Source organism: Balaenoptera ricei, chromosome 10, assembly GCF_028023285.1.
Source record: "Balaenoptera ricei isolate mBalRic1 chromosome 10, mBalRic1.hap2, whole genome shotgun sequence".
Classification (NCBI taxonomy): domain Eukaryota; kingdom Metazoa; phylum Chordata; class Mammalia; order Artiodactyla; family Balaenopteridae; genus Balaenoptera; species Balaenoptera ricei.
Window position 1 is genome coordinate 49,297,848 of NC_082648.1, and position 19,886 is coordinate 49,317,733.

At 37.6% G+C, this 19,886-nt stretch overlaps 1 long non-coding RNA gene across 2 annotated transcripts in view; it reads left to right on the top strand.

Moving 5' to 3' along the window:
- LOC132373357 (uncharacterized) overlaps window positions 1-19,886 on the top strand; it is a 240,825-nt gene that overhangs the window by 95,101 nt on the left and 125,838 nt on the right. For both annotated transcript variants that reach the window (XR_009505411.1, XR_009505410.1), the window contains exon 2: window positions 11,013-11,122. This is a non-coding gene — a long non-coding RNA (uncharacterized LOC132373357). The remainder of the gene's footprint in view (window positions 1-11,012; window positions 11,123-19,886) is intronic.

Consider the following 19,886-nt stretch of genomic DNA (forward strand, 5'->3'; position numbering starts at 1 on the left):
ATCATTATTTAGTGAATGGATTGGTTTAAGTTTTTATTTATCTACTATGACAAAATGGTAACACAAATAAATGCTTCTGAGTTAGAGATGATTCATTTTCAGAGTTTCATCACATTCACTGAAATATAACTTCATTGTTCATTCCATCACAGTCTATAAATGGAAGCTATCTTACTAGACTGTCAGATCAGCATACGATAGGCATTTCGCTATTGACATGAGTACTGGATGATATAACTCTTTAAAAATTTTTGTCCAGATTCTCTGTTTTGTCAGAGTTGGTACATTTGGTAATTCCATTTCCATTGTTACAAGAAATAGTATGGTCTGGTAATTAAAACCTGGACTCTGGAAACAGACCACCTGGGTTTGAATCCTAGCTCTGCCCCCTCCCACTTATCCACTGTGTGATCTTGAACAAGCACTTTACCTATCTGTGCCTTAGAATCCTCATCTATAAAATGGAGATTTTAGTAATACCTCGTGTATGCTTGTGAGGATTAAATAAGTTAATATATGTTTAATGCTTATATAGCATCCAGTGCATAGCATTAGTTGCTATTTTATTATGAGTATATAAAAATGACTTAAATGTTCTCTTTGAAATATACAGTATTTAATAATATTTCACCAAAGGAAATTTTGACTTATCAATAATCATTGTTAGAGTTACAAAGTATTTTCCATCTATGTATTACAAAAAAGGCATGCGAATTCTTCTTAAGGCAATTCTAGTAATTGGATATATTGAGACCAAGAAGGAAGTAAAGTTACTTTATAACAAAACCCATTGGGGTTAGATGTAAATTCATTTCAAATTCTTTCAGAAAATTCTATTTCCTCTCTTTTGTTATTCTTCTTACTGTGAAGAGAATATTCCCTCGGGGGGGTAGAGAGAAGAACTTTAATCACCAGCTTCTCCATTTCCTTGCCCCAATTTTATTTGGTCAGATAAAATCTCCTGGGAATCTGTCAGTTTCTTTCTCCCTCCCTCTCTCCCCTTCCTGCCCTGCCTCTCCCATCCTCTTTTTCTCCCAACCTCAGCTGCCTATATAAGCTCCCTTTCTTCATTTTCCTTAGTAACTCTTATTCATTTACTCATTCTTTAAGACTCAGTCCAGTTTTCACCTCCCCCATAAAATCTTTCACTAATCTTCCAGAAAGTGTTGATTTTTCCCTTCTCTGGGTCCTCACTGGACTTTGATCATTGGGACTTATTATGTTGTAATTATTATTTAATATGTTTGTTTACCATGCTTGATGGTGACTTGAGAATACCAACCACGTCTTACTGGCCTTTGTATTGTCAGTATCTAGCATAGTGTCCACTATACGTTAGGTAGTCAGTTCATATTTATTGTCTAGATGAACTGCATAGAGCATGTGCATCAGGATTTGGGCAGAGTTCCTCCTAGATGTAACTGGAGAAAGTGTCTGCCCAGTAAGTATTATCTGTAGGATACCAACGAACCCAGTCTCCTCAATTTGTCTTTACAAATGGCTTGTTGCTGATATCTGTAATTCCCTGTTAGTGATCACCTAAAGGTCTTGGTACATGTTAACCCGGTTAAGACATTATCTTGTCTAGGATTAGTAAAAAGTAACAAAGCAACAAGCCTATTAGCAAGGATTAGCTTATCTGAAAGTGAAGAGATTGGTGGACAGAAATGGTAAATTGTGATGTCAGTAGGGTTTAGTGTGTGGGTTATTAGAGGGGGCATTGTTCAGTGAGAGTGACCTGGGGCACTGAAAACTTTGTGACTAGGAGCTGGCACGGAAAGGAGTCCAAATGTTGATAGGAATATCCTGAAAGTCAACTTAGCTTATGTTACTCTTCAGCTGAGATCTTGCCTGACTGAGTCATAACATTTAGAAAAGGGGAAGTTCCAGGTGAACTGTTTGCTTGAGCCTAAGTGCAGCTCTCCTCGGCTACAAAGGTGGGAAACCAATCTCCTTGTTGGTTGGCCAGAGATCACTGGGTTCCTTGTGGTTATGCAGGACGGGGCACTGCTACCCTCAGCAAAATAAATAACGTTCAATTAAAAGCAATTCCATAACTCAATCTAGGGCAGATCTTTGCCATGTTGTTTCTTGAATCCTTGTTCAGTAGCGTTGCTCGGAAAGTTAATCAATCCACACGCAATTCATCACGTGTGTTTATATTTCAAAAAGTTGCAGAGACGGAAATTATTGGCCTTACAAACCCTGTCTGTCTCACTATTAAATCATTCACAGACTGTCAAGCAATGCTCATTCTGGAGGGGTTGGAAGGTCCCAGAATTGCATTGCCCCCATTTCCTCCACTGGAAAAAATCTGTTGATATATGAAAAGTAGGTATTTAAATAAGCTATCTGAGTTTTCAGAAATGACTCCAGGCATTTTCAGCAATATGAGCAGTTGGGTAGGGTACCTCACACAAAACTTTGGAGCCAGATTTACACAGTGTTTAAAATAGCTCTTGCTAGAATTTAGCCACATTTGGAAATTCCACGAACAGTTTTAAATGAGTACTCTATTATTCCTTGGCCAGTTTTAATAGCATTAACTGCAGCATCTTCTGATTTACTCTTTTCCACAGATACAAGCAACAGTGCCAAAACTGCCTGTACCTCTCCAGGATTTGATATATTACAGAAAGAGTTAATTTTCTTCCAGTACCATTTTGATTATTCCATTTTTTAAATTTTTATATACATGCAATGGCTCCTCCTTTATATTAAGTCCCATTTTAATTTTGTGGTTCAAGACTGGGTCTCAATACTGTAGACTACCCTCTGAGCCGCATCCTGTCTCATCCTCTCCATCCTACCCAAAAGGCAACTACCTCATGCTCCCCTTACCTCGCTACCCCTAGATTTAGCTTATTGTGAGCCTTTGTGTCCTATTCTCATATCTAGAAATTCTTCCCTCTTCATCAGCCAGCGTTTCCTTCTTCCCATAAGACTTTTCCCTGGTTCAAGGATCAGAATAACTTGTGGCTCTTCAGTATTTAATTTGTTTATAAAGAATTAAATCAATGAATTAATTGTTTATTGATCATGATGTTTATGCACTATGGTAAGCATTGTAAATATTATAAAATAATTATAAAAGACAGTTCTTTGCCTTCAATTTTGATAGAATTACAACTTAAAGCACACTATTAACATGAAATACTAAATACTGTGATATAAACACAGGTAAAATGTGATACAGCTCAATGGTTGAAGAACAAGACTCTAAATCCTAAGGACATTCAATCTCTCAAGCATTTCTTTCCCTCAGACAATTGGTATTCTTCCTTTGGAGAGCCTGTCCAGGGCCGACCCTAACCAGTTCTAGTTTTCTGAGCTCTTCAATATGGTAGCCATTAGCTACATGTGGCTATGAAGCGCTTGACATGTCACAATGTGACTGAGGAATAGAAATTTAATTTCATTTAATTCTACTTAATTATAAATTTAGGTTTAAAAACTAATATTCAATTCAACTGTTGGAAAACTTGTATATACATTGGGAACAACTTGGGTTTGTAAGTTTAGTTTTCTAGCTATACACTTTTAAAATCTAAATATGTATCAAATATTACCAGTGAAAATTTAGCATCTGGATTAAGATGTGCTATAAGTGTAAAATATACCATGGATTGTGAAGAAAAGAATATAAAATATCTCATTAATTTTTTATATTGATTTCATGTTGAAATAATATTTTGGATGTGTTGGGTTAAATAAAATACATCCTTAAAATTTCTTTCTTTCTTTTTTTTTACTTTTAAAAAGATGAGTACTAGAAAATCTTAAATTACACACGTGAGTTGCAGTATATCTCTTTTGGATGGCACTGCTCTAGATAAATAAGATCTAAACTAAACTCCTACACGTACCTGGACCTCAGGGCCAACTACTCCAGTGATATTTATTGGTCATCTAGAACTCTAGTGCATTTTGACCTTCTGCTGGTCCTACCATTATCAATTTGAGGTTGCGTTTAAAAACATAGTCCTGGACTATCATGTGCCCTTGGAGTAAAATATAGACGGCTGTTCGTTTGGCCCATTACAAATGGATAGACCTTAAACTTTCACTTTGATGTTTGTCTCTTTATGTGAATAATCCTACTCCTTCTTGTCCATTTCCTTGTGTATTTGCTACAATGGCTTTAGCGTCTATACTAGACTTTCTTCTTTTTCCTCAATCTTGTGTGAGAAAATTAGGTCATTTTTGGCTTTAGCTTCTTGTTGCAGTCCTTACATTCTAGGAAAAAGCTGATTTTAGTTTTTGGCTTTGAGCCCTTCTTCCCTGTCCCCTCTCCACTCTATTCCAGGTAAACTGGAGGACAGTAGGAGCTCTGGGGAAAACCACTCAGGTTCCACGTGCATAAATTCATGCAAAACAGTCAGTGTTGTACTCATGATACTTGGAGTGCATGAGACTCTGGGGCCCTCTCTTTTTTAATTCTTATTTTCTGAACTCTTTTGTACGTGGTTTTAAAAAGTCTTGTCAGCTTCACCAACTGCTTATTCATCATTCATCAGATTCAGGTCCAGTGTAGCAATTTCCCTAGGCAACTCCTCTCTTCTTTGGGAGATGAAGTCCAAAATATTTGTCTTATTTAACATTCTGCATAATTTAACCCCAACTAACTCCAGCAGCTAACCACCTAGAGCAACTAACTCTAGCACATCCTGGTCTCTGTCTTTCCTGGCTCTCCTAGAATTGATTCTTTAATATAACATTCTAATGCTGCTCTTCCTGCTTTTTAGTTAAATGGAGAAAACAGTATTTAGTGTGCCTGAGAGTTGTGAGCCTGTAATAATAATAATAGTAGTTGACATTCATATAATCCTTAGCATGTGCTAGGCACTGTTCTAAACAATTTATATCCATCTTCTTTCATTTTTCTCTCAATAACCTATGAAATAAGTAGTTATTATCTCATTTCATATTATCTCATTTCATAAGGGATTGAGGTATAGGGAAGTTAAGCACCTTGTCCAAGGCCACACAACTAATAAGCAGCAGAACTAGAATTCAGTCGAGCTTTCAGGTCTACATGTATTGAGCTAAATTGTTTTGAATACTTTGTCCCAGGCATTTAACATGGATTATCTCATTTAATCTTCACAACATGTAGGGAAAGTGACCTCAGAGTGTAAAGTAACAAAAAAGATTTTGGAAGTGAAAGACATTCCAGTGGACTGAACATATGGCAATGACTCAAGAAACATTAGTTTTGATAATTCCCTAGCCCAGAAGTCAGGCCTGCAGGTGAATTCTGGCCCATTAGAGTTGTATAAATAAAGTTTCATTGTATCACGACCACACTCCTTCATTTATGTATTCTCTGTGGCTGCTTTTGTATTGCAATGGCAGGATTGAGTAGTTGTGTCAGAGACTTTATGGCCCCTAGCGCCTAACATATTTTCCATCTGGCTCTTTCTAGAAAAGTTTTCCAACCCCTGTATGCACCACACCTGAAGAGTACGTAGACTTTGCAATTAATGTTAAGATTACATAGTAAGAGAAGTGATTATTTAGTACTGCTTGTCCAAACCACTCTTTCTTTAAAGACTCCCTTTGTGTTCTCTGAGAGGAGATTGGGAGATATAAGGACTAATAGTTTTTTCACTTCCTGTGGCTCAAATCATCACAACAGCCCTTCATCCTCCACGACGTATTGACTCCTTAAATGGCAGGTGTCATGCTGCTTGATCCAATTGATATGTCCTTGAAAAGCTGATGTAAATCAGAGTTTGGTACATTGAAGCACATTTTCTGTTCATTTATATTATAATTTGTGTGATGCTCTATCCACTTGAAAGGACCTATAACTCTTTAAAAAACGTTGTGTGCCCGCTCTTTCACGACGCTATCTCCCCACTGCCCCAGTACTCAACACTGATGTTTCTGTCCAGTTGTCACCATTCTACAAAAGGAATTGTATCCAATTGTGGAAGGTATAATTAAGAAAAAATCAAAACAAAACAAAATCTATGTATAATGTTCACAGGATGAGTGATCTTTCTCTGATTAAAATAATTGTACTATTAACATTTAATATTATACATTTTCTTTTTTTTTTTTAATTAATTAATTTATTTATTTATTTTTGGCTGTGTTGGGTCTTCGTTTCTGTGCGAGGGCTTTCTCCAGTTGCGGCGAGCGGGGGCCACTCTTCATCGGAGTGCGCAGGACTCTCACTCTCGCGGCCTTTCGTTGCAGAGCCCGGCTCCAGACGCGCAGGCTCAGTGGTTGTGGCTCACAGGCATAGTAGCTCCGCGGCATGTGGGATCTTCCCAGACCAGGGCTCAAACCCGTGTCCCCTGCATCGACAGGCAGACTCTCAACCACTGCGCCACCAGGGAAGCCCTATACATTTTCTTAAATTGAGGTGTGCCTCCTGCAGAAAACAATGAATATTTATGGGCTACCTATTTTATGCCAAACAGTGTTGGGTAGCATTGGTGATTTTTTACCATTATTTAAAGATGCCAAGCAATGACAATGCTAAGGTCATGAAAACCTATCTTCATCATCATTTAAAAAATAGCAATAAATTACACAAGTGCTACTATGTGCTGGCCCTTATTCTAAGTGCTTACCATGCATGATCTAATCATCCTAACTATCCTATGAATTCAGTTCTGTTATTGTCCTCATTTTACAATGTACACTTTGTAACGTGTCATTTGTAATACATATTTTACATTAATGGAGTAAAAAAGAGTTAATCCACTTTTATATAATAATATATAAAATGGAGGGTTAATTTAGGGGTTTATTTTTTAAGTGAGTTATAATGCTATATACTTAAGTATTATGATTTTTTTAAAGCTATAGTGGTATATCAAAAAAACCAAAGAGTTCCATAAACAAAGTATTACATTTGGACACTAGAAGTCATATTTTTAAGACCAGAAAATTGAGACATGTGAGATGAAATCGAAATATTTGTGGGTCATTGATGCATTTATTTATTGAATATTAACTACAGTCCATTCCCTCATGATCTATAAACAGGGAAGTATTCGACAAGCAAGTAAATATATGATTAACGTGAAGATTCTGAAAGATTCTGACAAGGGCTTCAAGCAGCATGAAGAGGGTGGGGATATGAAGAGTAATAGAGAGATCATATAGGTTGGTCAGGGAACATTCTTCTGAGAGAATTTAAGCTTAGAGCTTAAGAATGAAAAAGAGCCAGTCACGTGCAAGAATGTGGGAAGGAGTAGCACAGGCAAGTAGGAGGAATGGCATCTCCAAGACTATGAGGAGAGAACTTGACTTTAAACTCACTGCTTAGTGAGTTTATTTTCCCTCCAGGAAAGTTCTGTGGCCCATCTACCTGCTTACATCTGCCAGCCCCTACTAGCAAAACCACACATGCATTAAAATATTTTCATTGTCAGATTAGTTAGCAGTTATTGTAGCTGCATTTAAAATAAACTGCAATATTGGTATTAACTGGTATAGAAAATGACTTTTTAAAAAAAATCCCTAACCTCTGGAGAAATGTGAGTACATGGCATACTGTCAGCTGACTCCTGGAGGGCTGACCTTTGGGTCTCCAGGGTGCACCTGCCGTTCTCTTTGCTCTTCAAGTCGACCTTCAGTTCAGTTGCTTACCAGCTCTGTGAGTTTAGGCAATTTAGGTAACCTCTCTGAGTCTTAGTTTATTTATTAACATAACAGGGGGAAAAACATGTACTTTAATATTACTATGAAATTGATTAAAATATTTGAAAGCATCTAGCACTATGCTTGGCATGCAGTAGGGGTTCAAATATTACTTATAACGTGACAGATCTTTTATATATGTTCATGATAGCAATGATTCATATTTATCGAGAACTATTATGTATCAGGTACTCTTCAAGAACTTCCAGTGTTTTTGACTCATTTTATCCTCACAACAATCTTATGGTGTAGGAACAGTTTTACATATTTCCTTGTGTCACATCTGAGGAACCGAAAGCACAGAGAATTAGGCATCTTGCCCAAGATCTCAGAGCCAGTAAATGGAAGAACTAGGATTCCAACCAGGACGTCTGGTTTTGGCGCTTGTGCCCTTAAATGTGTTTTCTCATTTAGAAAAAAATCATTAATAACTGAATCTTATCAGTTTCTCAGGTAAGCAGCTCAATGCAATGATCACTTTGGGGTGAAATCTGAAGCTAAAACAACTTGCTTGCTTCACACAGAACCTATGCGCTCGATTTATAAGTGACCTCTGTAGTAGATTAAGGCCAGTTTTCAAAAGCAACCCCCCTCTCCACCCCCCAAAAAAAAGAAAAAGAAAAAAGACAGATTAGCCATTAAGATATATAGCTTGTTATTAAAAAGTGCCCTGCATGTGTATCACATAAAGGATTTACACAGCAATTTATTGTCAAACGGATAACGGCATGTAAATTTCCAAGAATCAACTTGGTGTCACTGGAAAATCACACTCTGGAGACGCAGACACTAGACAGTTCCACAGCAGCTGAATCATAAAGACTTTTATAGATCAATAAACCTCAACCTTGCTGCATGAAAAAGCATCTTCATCAACAAAGAGAGTTTCAGGGAGCCACAAAAGCATAGTGGGATTATTAGAACAGGTGGGTTTTTGCATGCGTGTATGTATGCTGTTTTCCAAGGTCATTGTCGCATAGCTACATCAGGATTTAGTTTTGATATTCCAATATTATATAGTAAAATAGTACCATAGCCAAATACATGATAATGTATTCTCTTACTTTTGGGGGGGGGTGGAATAGAATAAAATGCTTTTCAAACTATCCTCAATTAAGTAGAGGAGAGATGAGTTACTGGAATGTGTTTAGTTTTGGGCAACAGTCTAAATTTCTATTCTGACTCTTATTGTGTCCTTCAGTCTTGGTTTCTTCATTTGTGAATTTAAAGATTAATAATAACCACTTCAAAAAGTTCTTGATCCCCAAAGTACACATCTCATTGAAGTACTTTACCTGAGAAAAATACGACTGAGGAGTTTTATTTCATACCAACTAATTCCAAGTAAAGTTGAGATTGCTAATTATCTTTCTTTACTGTATTATCCAACATGAAAGAAACAAGTAAATTCATACATCTATCTAGTGAAAACATTTAAAAAATTATTAAGTATTTTTGAATGAGTGCCATCTATTAATTGTTAGTTATATGGGACAGTATTTGAAACAGTCTACAAGATTTTAAAAGACATATGAACTGAGGATAATTTTTAGGTTGTTTCCATCTCATTGCTGACTATTGACTGGGAAGCTATTAAGGAAGGAATTTTATTTATCATATAGCAGATGCTTTACATACATTGAATTCAAACCAGTTTTATGATAGTTACAATGGCATTTTTATCCCCATAATACAGATGAGGTTATTGAGACTCAGAATACTAACTAGCTGAAGTTAACAAAGGCATTAATTAAGTAGCAGAGTAGAGATTGGAACCTAGGCTTGTGTGGATTCCAAAGTTCTCTTTCCACACTCTTACTGCTTCTGTGTTTTATTGTTTTGAAGTGATCTTGACATAGTCTAATTGCTTAAATAGTAATCAACTATTCTAAGGATTTCATAATCTGGCCTCTATATAACTTGACTATGATGTGGTTGATTTGGTCCAGTATATACACATTCAGATGCTTATTTTTCAGATGGTAAAACCACAAGTGGTTTTTACTGGTTTGACTATTTAATATTGCAAAAAAAGCAAAACAAAAAAAGCTCTTTAGTGCAGTTCGTAACTGAATTTACCGAAGTCAATTAAAATATTAGACTTGGATGGTATAGGTATGGCCAGACTAAATATTTACAGTGAAATAATAGTATTGAGATACTAAATCATATACACTCTATTCAGTAAAATTCAACTGACAAATTTACTAGGAGACATAATAAAGTAAGACATTAAACGACTGCATTATAATGGCAAGGAGATTATATAGAATCAATTAGATATACCCATTGAAGTATTTATGGGTAATACAGCATGATGTCTGGGATTTGCTGTAAAACACTCCAACAACAACAACAACAAAAAACTGTAAAAACAAAACAAAACAAAACAAAAACAGTGGGTTGGATGGAAGAAACAAGATTGGTGAAAAATTGTTAAAGTTGACAGTACATGGGAATTTATCTGTTGTATATATGTGAAAACTTATACAATAAAGAGTTTAAAAAAGCAATCAACTACTCATAGCTATTAGGTTGAGGCTGAGAAACCAGAAAAGTTTGATTGCTCCAATTGAATATATGTTCAGATTTTTAGCTCTACTTTGTATGGTTAAAAATCTGTGTTTCAAATCGTTAGCATAATCAGGCAGCATCCAGAGTGTATATTCTCAGCAAGCACTAATCTCATTAAATTTTTTTTGATAAGATATAACTTAATGATATAAAGGTATGAATCTCAGAGATATATGATAGGGTATATTCTCAACCAAAGGAGACCTGGCTTTCGGATAATATTTAAAGTCAAATTTTTATTCCCCTGAAGATAGCACTATAATATCACTTTAATACAAATCTTATATGTTTTCACTGAATTTTAATTAAAAATAATACTTCCACTCAAATAATATTTAGATCCTAAAGGATGATGGCATATGGCTTCCTTTATGCTACTAGCATGTCATAATTTTTATTTTGTTAATAAACTATGTCATCAAAACAATTATACCTACATTCTGCTAAATCTCATGTAATTAAAGACATCTTATTAAAATGAGATTTGCTATGTAACTTTATTTTACTATATAACAAGAAACTAAAAATCTTTAGTTTTATGTTTTTAAAGTGTGCAAATGAATGAGAAATTACCTCTCCTTTGTTGCTACAAGAACAGTTTAATTCCTTGTCTTTTTCCATTCATTTTCTAATAGCATTTTTTTCTAAATCAAGTCATTGTAATTATTAAGCATCATTCTTTGACCCTAGGCAAATCGTGAAGTAAGTTTGACTTTGTTTCCCTTTAAGCTTTCCTTCTAGCCACTTGTTTCTTTCTTATGGCATCATTTTCCTCCTAGACCCATAGTCGCATTGGAGCAGCAACTCCTCGCCAGAGTTGAGGCACTTCATCTCTCATTGCTGATCCCGTCTTCACAGCATCATACTGATGACCATTCATGGCTTAAAGGTAAGCATGCCTCAGTAGATCTTCAAGGAGTGCCAGAAGTGCCAAGCAACACTGTTTTGTTGTGCTTGTTTTTAATCCAGATAAGTACTTTAATCTTCATATTAAATCAAACAGATACCTTAGGCAGTGGTAGGCACAATTTGCATGCATTTAAAAACTATATCACAAGATTTCAAAGAAATTTCAAGTTTGGAAGTGGGTTGCTTTGGGAGCTGCCGTCCAAAGCCAGGCTGTATGTATTCACTCTTCAGTCTCCACCTCATCAGCGATGCCTCGCAGAAAAATTTGAGAAGTGCCAGAACATGACCTCTCTTAAGCACATTTATGTTTCAACTTGATTTGAATAACATGGCAAATGGCATTCTATGAAACCGTGGAAATAGAGATATTTTTGAAAGGGGTGGGGATCTTGTTTTCATATTGCCCCTTTGTAGATAATTACCTTCATTCATAGAGATTCTGGGGCATTGATGGCATATACATTTTGTTTAATACAAAGAGACTTGGCCATTGCCTTTAAGACATGTACAAATATTAAAGGAAATTATGAAACGAAAGCAAAAATCTATTGGTGAAACAGTATCTAGGATCAAGGGATAGTTGGTATAATTTTCCAATTTCCTATGACAATTATGGGAAAGATGTGCTTCAGAACTAGAATTTAAATAACATCTTCCCCCTTTTCCATTTCCTATATCAAGTACATTAAAAAATGCACCTGGTTCTAAAGTTCACTTTTCTTTTATGTTTAAAGGCTAATATCTGAAATGTTAAACACTGTATCAGAAATAGAACAATAATTTGTAAACTTAAATTTTATTGCCCTCTAAGTTGTTTCTTCGTTAATACTAAGAGCTTTTTTGTCCCAAAACTTGGACTTGGAAATTAACACAAAAATGTATGGAAATGTAGGATAAAATATGCTCGGAGCTTTTCAAAATGTCTGCCAGTGGTTAACAATGAGAATCTCTGAGTTTGGGTTTTACTTTAGTCCTTTGTATTATCGTTAATATGAAAAGAAAAAAAGAATAGAGGGCGGCAGGAAAGGCTCCTTGCTGGCAAATTGAGTTCCTTGGGGAAAAAGCAAAAGAGAGAGACCAATTTAGTCGGGGAAATTATAATACACCAATCACGGTGATTGATCCTGCGTGAGTAGAGGGCGCGTGGAAATAATTTAAATGTTGTCCATAAAACTGCTGCTTTCAGGCTTAATGGCATTTTACTTATCAGGATCACTGCTTTCAGGGGCACTGTAGAGATTCTATTGTTCCAGGAAAGAATAAGAAGTTTGGTGCATTCTTCCTTGGGATTAAAGTTGGAAAATGTAGAGAAAGGGGGAGGCAATTGGTACCACTTCTTGCTTCCTTGTCTACTGCTTCTCTAATAGAATTTCCCTCAGAAGCTCCTGTATTCAATGCTTAGTTCAAATATTCTATATGGGTGAATTCTGGAGAATTTGGAAAAGGTATTTTATTTAGTGCCCCATCTCCCACCTTTTATTCTTTTTGTTTAGCTGATTCAGTTTCCATCTGGGATGTAGGAATTCACTGAGGTGGGCTGGCTTTAAAAACTAAACAAAAGATCATAATTACCATTATGTGGGTTTTACATAGAAATACTCCCCCTATTTTGAAGTATGACTCTTTCTTGGAGTCACTTGAGACATGGTAAGACAGCATATGTGTAAACCTGCATATTTTTCTTCTTACATGTATGGAAGAAAAGTAAAACCATTGCAAAGTAGTGACATTTTCAAGAAAATTCTTCTTATGATCAGTGTCTTGTTTTCATTTAAGGTAGATTTTCTCCCAATGTTGGTATTTTGTTTTTGAGGGAAAAAAGTAATGATTTTTTGATGATGGCATTTAGTAGAGGGATTATCTGGTCTTCCAAGGTCATTTGGGACCTTTGGGCTCTGGCAGGAATTTTTCAGTATTATGCTACACTGATCCTGATTGTTAGGACTGTCAGAAACCTGTGATCGATTGAAAGGATGGGAAACGTTCCTCTGAGCTGCTAGCAGAATAAGACGTTTATTTTCAGTTGATTTACTTTTTTTTTTTTTTTTACAGAAATGGTAAACTTGGTTATTTGTATAACTTGACTTAATTGGAAGCCCTTATAGAGATCATATATCTAGAGCACATGAACAAATCCTTTTCTTGAGTTTTGCATTTAGTGTTTGAATTCTGGTTTCCCTGCTTATTTGTGACCTTGGAAAGCTGACATCACTAAACTTTAGTTTTCTCATCTGTAAAATATGAATAATAATACCACTTGCCTCATAGTGTTGTTGTGTTATTTAAATTAATAATCTATTATCGCAATGCCTAGCACAATAAACATGAGCTATTATTTTTCAGGTTCATAATAATATCCTGGATTTCTTTTCACCTTTTAGGAACAGAGTGAAAATTCATAATTGCTTATGGTGAAAAAGAGAGAGGAAGGTATTCTTCTATCATATAGATTGAGAAGCTTGGGCACAGGGGACTCCAGAATACAGATTACCAATTATGTGCCTTCTGTTTTTTTTTTTTTTTTTTTTTTGACGATATACTTTTTTTTTAAAATTTTTATTTATTATTTATTTTTGGCTGTGCTGGGTCTTCGTTTCTGTGCGAGGGCTTTCTCTAGTTGCGGCGTGCGGGGGCCACTCTTCATCGCGGTGCGCGGGCCTCTCACTGTCGCGGCCTCTCTTGTTGCGGAGCACAGGCTCCAGACGCGCAGGCTCGGTAGTTGTGGCTCACGGGCCCAGTTGCTCCGCGGCATGTGGGATCTTCCCAGACCAGGGCTCGAACCCGTGTCCCCTGCATTGGCAGGCGGATTCTCAACCACTGCGCCACCAGGGAAGCCCGTGCCTTCTGTTTTTAATATTTTGTTCCCATCATGTACATTTCTCCAACCCCAACCTTGCCAAGATCTTCTCTCTTTCTATGTCTGTTTTCCAATCCTCCCTGTTACTTGCTGTTCCTTAAAAAACCAAGCATTTTCCTTCTCTGAGCCTTTGAACATGCTATTCTTTCTGACGGGGATGCTCTTCCTCTCTAATCTCTCTAAAATTCATTGAATTTTAAGCTATTGTTCAAAGCTTCATGCTCTTACTTCCATATATTATTTTCTGATTCACTAATTGGGTATTCTTTTTTTTTTTTAATAAATTTATTTATTTATTTATATTTATTTTTGGCTGTGTTGGGTCTCCGTTTCTGTGCGAGGGCTTTCTCCAGTTGCGGCGAGCGGGGGCCACTCTTCATCGCGGTGCGTGGGCCTCTCACCGTCACGGCCTCTCCCGTTGCGGAGCACAGGCTCCAGACGCGCAGGCTCAGTAGTTGTGGCTCACGGGCCCAGTCGCTCCACGGCATGTGGGATCTTCCCAGACCAGGGCTCGAACCCGTGTCCCCTGCATTGGCAGGCAGATTCTTAACCACTGCGCCACCAGGGAAGCCCTAATTGGGTATTCTTTACCCTCCTCTGAGCACTGTGGTACTCTGAACTTCTCTTAAACAGTTTTCCTAACTCTGTGATAGTAGTCATTTATGTACTTGGTTTTATATGCCCACCAAATTGCGTATTCTGAGTGATGACGTATATAGGAAATGGTGGGCCATAGAAAAGGATCCCTCAGATAACCATTTAACTCCTCAGGGATTAAACATCTTACAGCACTTGACTTCCTGTGTTCTATCACATCTTCCATAGCCATGAGTTCTGTACCTCCCCAAACCCTGACTTCCATGGCCTCTCTTAACAATAGAACTGACCTGAATTCCTTCTGGGGATAATCAGTCACCTGGACAAAGATGGGAATGTACTATATGCAGCCTAGAAATCTATGAATCTCCAGCTGCATCCTGTTACCCACGCTGTCCTCCACCAAATGGCATCAGTGGCTGTGGGACATGTGTCCTCTTCCATGATGCAGACAATAAATGGATACCACATTCATGTCCTGGGGTCCTGGATAAATAAGAAGAAAGCTAAGAGTGGAACATATTCTCTTGACACTTACGTCTTAAGTCTTAGTAGACACTTAAGGTAGTCCTTGAGATCATATAATATGGTGGGCTTTATCCTATAGCTTAACTGGTGCACAAAAAACTGCCTACCAGCAACCCAAGTGGGAAACCACATCTTTATCCTCACCCTACCTCTCCCCTTCGCCAGTGGTGTTCGGTATACCTCCTTCTATCCACCCCATATCCTTGTCCACATCTGTGCCAGCTTTCTCTCTAAACTGAGTCATCTCCACACTCCAATCCATCCTTCTGACAAAGATGGAAATTCTCTAAGATCCAAACGTTATATGGAGCCCCCCCTATGTAAAAACTGCCAACAGCTCCCACTTTATTACAGGATATGTCATATAACCTCCTTCACAATCTGGCTAGATTGTGTTTTCCTATCATCGTCCTCCTAAGATCCTCTCTAAGATCTGGACATCCTAAGATTCCCTTTGTTTTACCAATAGACGTACTCATGGCCCCGCCAACACAGTCTCTCTTTTCATATCTCTTAGCATTTTCATAGCTTGTTACCTGCCAAGAATGCCTTGCCCTGAATGTCACTCCCTTTTACTTAGTTGTTATTTATTCTTTTAGACTGGGTTCAAATGAAACCTTCCCCCTCATATTTCTGTGTACCCACAGCATTTGGTATTTATCCATTATGGTGTTTCTCACCTTAAATTCTAGCTATTTGCATAATTAACTCTCTCTCACTAGACTGTGAGCTCTTCATTTTTATAATCCCACCTTCCCACATATTTCAACTATCCTTTTTCTGACACCTAGCAGTACCTGTTTTATAATAGGTACTCAGTTTAATAAGAAATAAATGAATAAATGAGAATGACCACAATTTAAATAAAGTAGTGAAATATTTCCAATGATCAGATTAGTTTTAGCATAGAAATATTCCAAATTCTGTTCATGTGAGCCCAAAATGACTGGTTCATCTAATAACATTTGCTATAATAATCAGACTCCCTTGATGAGTAGGCAGACTCTCAGTGTAATAGGGAAGAACCTTTTGTATTCTATTACAAGTTAATCACTAAAGGGATGTTGCCTATAAGCTTAAATTATACATAATGGCCCATCTCTGGGAACCCTGCTCCCCAGGTAATGAGCATTAAGCTAAAATACCTTTGGCTCACAGGAAACATCTTGACCAGGCCCACCCATGAATGACTGCAGGGAGGAAGAAATTAACACATACCCTCTGGAGGCTGATGGGAACCAGGAAGTGTTTGACTTTACTCCCTCCCCTTTTAGTATAAAAGGAGCCTGAATCCTAACTCAGGCAAGATGGTTCTTTGGGGTACGAGTCCACCATCTTCTTGGTTTGCTGACTTTCCGAATAAAGTCATTATTCCCTGCCCCAACAGCTCGTCTCTCGATTATTGGCCTGTTATGCGGCAAGCAGTACGAGCTTAGACTCGGTAACGTTAGTATATTTTGGCGGGGGGTGGGGGCAGAAACAACCAAAAGATCCCTGTTGTTTTACTGAAATAAACTGTCTAAATAAGAGCAGATGATTTTTTTCCTTTTTAAACTATGGGACCTGAAGTCCTCAAATTGAAAAACTTAGGTTATATCAACGATCATGTATAAAGCAAAAATTTAACAGTACAAAGTTCATAGATTAACAAAGCTGATCCATTGACATTTACTAATGTTCTAGCTAGTGAACTAGACTTTGTAGTTGAATTATAATGCCCTCCTTTTTTTACCCAACCCCTTCAGTGTCTCTGCAGTGCTCAGTGATAATGTATGAGTTGTTAAGAAAACGTACACATACTGTCACTTAGTTGGTTAGCCTTTGGGTCTCAGGTTTTCATTTTAGATCGCGTGCATCTTAAACATGATATAGACCAGGGGTCCCCAACCCCTGGGCCTCGGATGGTAGCCAGCTGCACAGCAGGAGGTGAGCCGCAGGCGAGCGAGCTAAGCTTCATCTGCCGCTCCCCATCGCTCCCCATCTCTCACATTACTGCCTGAACTATCCCCCCTCCCCCCTCCCCCCCCAGGAAAAATTGTCTTCCACGAAACCGGTCCCTGGTGCCAAAAAGATTAGAAACGACTGTTATAGACTGTAGTGTCCTGCTTCTATTTTCAAGTGTTAATGGAAAAAACTTCAAAGACCTGGATCCTTTAGTTATTAAAAAAAAAAAACAATTAGAAAGTTCTTAGAGTTATTTGTGGTTTATCTGGTTTAACTGAAATTGAGTTGTATTCTTATCTTATTGATTTTTTTTCTCTTTTTTGGGTAAGATTACCCATTCCAGACTAGAACTCCTTGATATCCAATTTTAGTGCCTCACCTTTCTTCTAACTGCAAAAAGGATTTAAAAAGATGCTGGTTAAGCATTTTAAGATTTTTCTGAAGACAGTTTTCTGAATATCCAGTATTAGTTTTTCACTGTTCTGTCTTTGGGCAAAAATGAAGAGATATGAAGAAAACTGCTGAGGACGAGTTAAATAATCAACCTTTTCCGAGCCAAACCAAGGGCCTCCCGGTTTGGGGGAGATCAAGTATCAGCAAAACATTTTCTAATTTGTGTACTTTTAAAAGGGTTCTTTTCAGGACTCTATGAGGAATGTGAGGTTTGGCCTCCTTTTTCGCATAGGAATTGCTGAAAGGAGCACTTTATGTCTTTTATGACTATATGTTTCATGAAGAATTTTTAACTTTGTCACAGTGTACGACTAAAGTGGTATTTATTAGCTTTTAGCCATGCGTAGGTGTGCACATCCATAGCCAGACCCACTACTTCTCCTCTGTCCAGGTGCTCATACAGTCCATCTGCTTTATGCCCTGCATCTGACCAGCTGCCCGTTCTATGGATTTGCCATTTGAAGTGCTTCTAAAACACACCCCTTCATCTTCCTACCTTTTATTCCTCATCCCATGAACTCACTGCTTCACTCCATCCTTCATGGAGCCCTCACTCATCTTGGCTCCCCTTCTCCAAAGCTCCCCTCTTTATTATATCAAATGTGCATTGTTTTACCTGGTTTCCAAAATGCTCTTCAATCTGCTCTTATCTTCTACACCCAATCTTATGTTTTTACTGCTCTTTCAACATACCCACAAGTTTCCTATTTCTCAGAGCAGGGAATTAGAGCATATGCTTTGGAATCAGAGCTATTTATTAAACAATGTAGACTGTTGTTTTCAGACTTTCTGGTCCCAGCCTGGGAATCTGCATTTAAGGGGGTTCCTCAGGGGTGATTCTTATGTGTCTTAAACTGGAGAGTCTGCACACTTATCTCTTCTGTCCTCACTGACCCAGTGTCTCTGTAACTTCTAGAAAACATGCCCCTTCTGCACAGGATGCAGCCTCTGATACATGTTAACATGTGTTGCTTTCTGATTGTGTTTCTCCACCTAGAGTATGAGTTCCCCAGGACAGAGGTCACGTTTATACTTCCTGGTGAGCTAGAAAGATCACTGGGTTAGGAGTTGGGCAAGTTGACTTCTGTCACAAGTTCTAACTGCAAGGAAAAACATGGGCTCCTACAGCCTCAGTTTGCTCATAGGCAAGGGTGAGAACCAGTGGAGATGATGTCTAAATTCACCTATGTTTTAAAAGCCTACAGTGTCATTGTCATAGAAAGGTCAAGAGCTTCACTCTCACATCTGGGTTTAAATCTTAGCTTTGCCATTAGCCTTGTAATTTTAAGTGAAGGATAATTTCTCTGAGTCTGTTTCAGTGGGAGTAATAACATATACCTTTTGAGGTGGCTATGAAGATAACATAGGTAAAGTGCTTAACACGGTGGATCCTATATGAAGGTCTTGGCATATTGCTATTAATCCGTGTTCTCCCTCACTTCTCATAATGGTGGATAAAGACACATTCTTTCTTGAACACTGTGCTCCAGCATAGCTTTCTATCAGGACACAGTTAAGTTTAATGATAAAACATGAAATTGGTTGCGTTCAAACTTGGCTCCAGTACTCAATAGCTCAATTACCCTGTGCATGTTACTTTAACTTTTTTGAAATGGAGACTCTAATATTTTCTTTACTATAAAGTTGTTATGAGGCTTAAATAAGATAACACATGTAAAGGCCCAACCAGTGCCTAACCCAAAGTGAATGTTAGCTATTATTAATCCTTCTGCCTAGGGTTAGCCTGATCCAACTGAAAATGTATTGTCTGGGAGTCAAAGAGACCTAACTTAAGAGCTCTGGAAGAGATCCTGGGTGCATTACATCATCTGCCTGTACTTCAGTTTCCTGTTCTACAAAATGGTACTAATAATAACCCACTCCATGGGGCACCAAAAGGATTAGATAAGGTAACACATGGGAAAATATGCTCAAAAGGCAAGGAACTCTACCAGGAATTACTTATATTTATTGTTATTATTTTCTTTGTACCCATCAAATGAAGGAATTAACCCAAATAGTAGCCAATGTTTATTTAAAATTTACCAAAATTTACAGGCATTTGATTCTCTAACTTAATCCTCTCAAAATCCACTGGAATAGATATTATTATTCCTCTTTTATAGCATGTGAAAATTGAGGTTCAGAGAACCCAAGTAACGTGCTCAAGCACTCACACCCAGTAAGTTGCAGAACTGGAACTGGACACCAGGAAGGATGGCACCAAAGAGCAAACATTTAACTGCTATCAAAAGACCTCTAAGATCCCTTCTGGCCAAGTGATTCTGTTCTCTTGGTTATGGCTTTTCCATGAAGAGACTGGATGTGGTGTTGGAACAACAAGGTGGAGGCTCTCAAAATGAGT